Source organism: Marmota marmota, unplaced genomic scaffold (genome assembly GCF_001458135.2).
Source record: "Marmota marmota marmota unplaced genomic scaffold, marMar, whole genome shotgun sequence".
In the NCBI taxonomy this organism is placed as follows: domain Eukaryota; kingdom Metazoa; phylum Chordata; class Mammalia; order Rodentia; family Sciuridae; genus Marmota; species Marmota marmota.
The window spans coordinates 16,021,465-16,025,058 of record NW_026000205.1 but is presented as its reverse complement, the minus strand read 5'-3'; positions in this window follow the sequence as shown (position 1 = coordinate 16,025,058).

Here is a 3,594-nt window from a genome sequence, read left to right as displayed (position 1 = left end):
TCTTTGTAAAGATGAATGAAGTTCAGAGAGGGTTGAGGTTCTTGTCTAAGTCTTCTCAGCAGATAAGTGGCAGAGATGGGACAAGAACTTTGTTCTGAGAGTCCGAGTTCTTTTTCTGCCACACTTGACATTCTTATATTAAATGAAACATTTAACACAGCCTGGTTTGTTTTCTGCTGTTCAAATAGAACATCTGGTGGGTCTGCATTTGGTACTTAGCAGGAGACCACAAAGAAGAGTCTTGGAAAAGGCTGAGGCAGCATGATAAGGCCAGGTTCTCTGGTTTAGTGAAAGCACATTGAATGTCTTCTAAGTCCTTTCCCTAATGGATAATCAAATGGGGACAGAGGATAGCTGATCATTTTAAAGTGATAAGCGCTATGAAGAAAATGTAAATAGTGAGGTAACAGTGGATGCTTAGAGGAGAAGGGAGGGGTTTCTGTGGAAAGAATATCAGGAAAGTTTCTTTATTTGAACTGAGGCCTCAGTGAAGAAAAGTCACCAATAAGGTAAAGATCTGGGAGAAGAATTGCAGATAGAACTAGAAGAGAAAGTAGGCCCAAATCTCCATCATGTTGGGAACTGAATTCCTCAACAAGCCTCCTATGGTGCAAGGAGTAAAATCAAGAATGGATAAATGGGATGGAATGAAACTAAAAAGCTTCCTCACAGCAAAGGAAACAAATCAAGAATGTGAACAGAGAGCCTACAGAATGGGAAAAAAAAATCTTTGCTACCTGCACCTTAGATACAGCATTAATTTCCAGGATATGTAAATAACTCAAAAAAACTTAACACCAAAAAAAAATCAATAAATATGCAAAGGATATATAAATAACTCTGCTGAGAGCCATAGCTGAGTCGGAATGACGAACGGCATTTTTGCCAAAACAGAGTGGTTGAGAGGTGAGCAAGTGGTTGAGTGGTTGAGAGGCCAGCAAGCCACTGAGATGATAATGGTTATGTTAAGCTGTGTATTCAATTGCATATTAGACCCCTGCTATCAGCCTTGGCCTGCTACTTTGGAGTTCTCGAGGGGATTCCTGGAGAGTTCCCTTTGGTTGGGGAAGTGCAGGAGGAGGGATTTTCCAGAGGAGGGATTTCCAGTTGATGTGGTGTGTTCCTGGAGGAGCCGCATGGCGTTCGGGGGAATTCCTGGGGAGCATGTATGGAGTGTGCTGGTGGAGTTCAGAAATAAAGTTTGTTCCTGCTTCAATGGCTCGTGATTTGTACCCAGCCAGACTGCGGCATAACTCAAAAAACTTAACACCAAATAACCCAATCAATAAATGGGCAAAGAATCTGGACACTTCACAGAAGAAGATACACAATTGGCCTACAAACATAAAAAAATGTGCAACATCTCCAGCAATTAGGGAAATGCAAATTAAAACTTCACTGAGATTTCATCTCATTTCAGTCAGAATGGCAATTATTAAGAACTCAAGTAATAATAAATGTTGGTGAGGATGTGGGGGAAAAGGTCCACTCATACATTGCTGGTGGGTCTGCAAATTGGAGAAACCACTCTGGAAAGCAGTATGAAGATTCCTCAGAAAACTTGAAATGGAACCACCGTTTGACCCAGTTATCCCACTCCTTGGTTTATACCATCATCAAATCAGCATACCATAGTGACCTGGCCACGGCAATGTTTATAGTAGCTCAATTCACAATAGCTAAACTATGGAACCAACCTAGGTGCCCTTGAACAGATGAATGGATAAAGAAAATGTGGTATATATACACAATGGAATATTCCTTAGCCTTAAAGAAGAATGAAATTATGGCATTTGCTGGTAAATGGATGGAACAGGAGACTGTCATGCTAAGTGAAATGAGCCAAACCAAAAAAACCAAAAACAAACAACAACAACAAAAAAAACCCCAAAGGCTGAATGTTCTCTCTAATATGTGGATGCTAACATACAGCAAGTGCAATGACCCTGTGGGAGTAATCAGTCTGGCATGTCTGAAGAAACATGGTATGGAGGCTTGCAAGGGGATAGGGAAGGTCAGATAACGCAAAATTCCATCAGGCTATCGGGATTTGATTCCAGTTGCAGTGGGAAGCCATGGAATGCTCTAACCCTGAGCATGATGTGATCTGATTACTTTAAAAGCTCACTCAGGCTATTGAGCAGAGACTAGATTGGGTGTGTGTGAATCAGATTGTCTTTGGCTGTTAGTGATAGTAAACTGCCTTGCTCAGCCAGAAGTCCAGCGGTAATGCAGACTTTAGAGTTGATTGATTCATCCCTGAATCAAATTCTGATATAATCAGGGACTCAGGTTCTGTTTCTCAGTTTTGCTGGCTAAAGACTGAACTTCATTCTGTGTTTTGGCCTTTTCTAGGTGGTCCAGGAGAGCTGTATGAAACACGCAGGGCTACTTGTTTTATATTTCTTAGCCAAGGAATATATTCTTTACAACTTTCCAAATAATTAGGAAGCATTTTCTCTGGAAACCTTTGTGTGATGTCACACACCCATTCCTGAATCAACCACTTCCAAGGAAAATGCATTACCCTTCCCCTGAAGCTAGGGGTGGGTCAGCTTCTCACAGACACAGGGCTATGTGATATACAGTTTAGCACCTCAAAGTAGAGTGGTAGGGTGAGCCCCTGCCCATGTGCATTATTGGAGCTAGTTTAAATAGAAGCAGTGATTCCGGGAAATAGCTACTAAGGTAGTTGAGGATGGAGAGATAATGGTGGTTCCGGAAGCACTTTGAAGAGTGGTTTTATTCTCACTATGCTTCAGAGGTAAGGATGGTTGGTCGTGCAGAGGGGAAGAGACAGGAATTAACACTTCCCCCAAATTGTCCTTGCTTTTTTCTTTGAAGCAAAGGGAAAAAGGTTGGAACTGGACTTGGGAGCTGGCCAGAAGAGAGAGAAGAGCAGGAGCAAGTACACACATCAGCTTGCAAACTCTGTATGCACCTCCCAGTCTTTTCCCATTTTACAACGCTGAAGGAACAGGACCCATCACTACTGTTAGGGATTGGAGCGGGATTAGGACAAGGTCAGTTCCATTCAGTAAGGTTAATCGGAGGCCTACTGTGTACAGAGGCTGTACAAAGGGTTAGAGGAGCAATAGGACACTGTAGTTTTAAAATAAAAGGAAAAGTTCAGGCAAAGCTACTCTTGAAAAAAAAATCTCTTTAATAGTCCGTATATGGTAACACTGTAATATTAGTGTAGCAGCTTAATATACATGAGGAAAAATTCGAATGTGTACAGTAATTAATGCATAAGCAAAATATAATTGTATATTTTAATTAATTAAAAAGACACAGGAAAGAGTTGAATTTACTAAAATTAAATGTTCTTGTGAAACAGCTTCAGTGAAACGAATTAAGCTCCTTCAGCCAGATGCAGCGCTGAACGACTGGGGCGCGGGGTGCGGGGGACACCAGGCAGTAAAAGGCTCGTAGCTCTGAATACTGAGCCCGGACCTCCTAGAATGTAAGCTTGTCAAGGGCTGCAAACCCAGCGTAGTCTCGGAGGGGGCCAGCGAGCTCCGCGCGCCTCCGTACCACGTGCACCGCGGGGCGGGGCCTGCGTGGAGGTGCGCGTTCGCTTCCCGGCGTGCC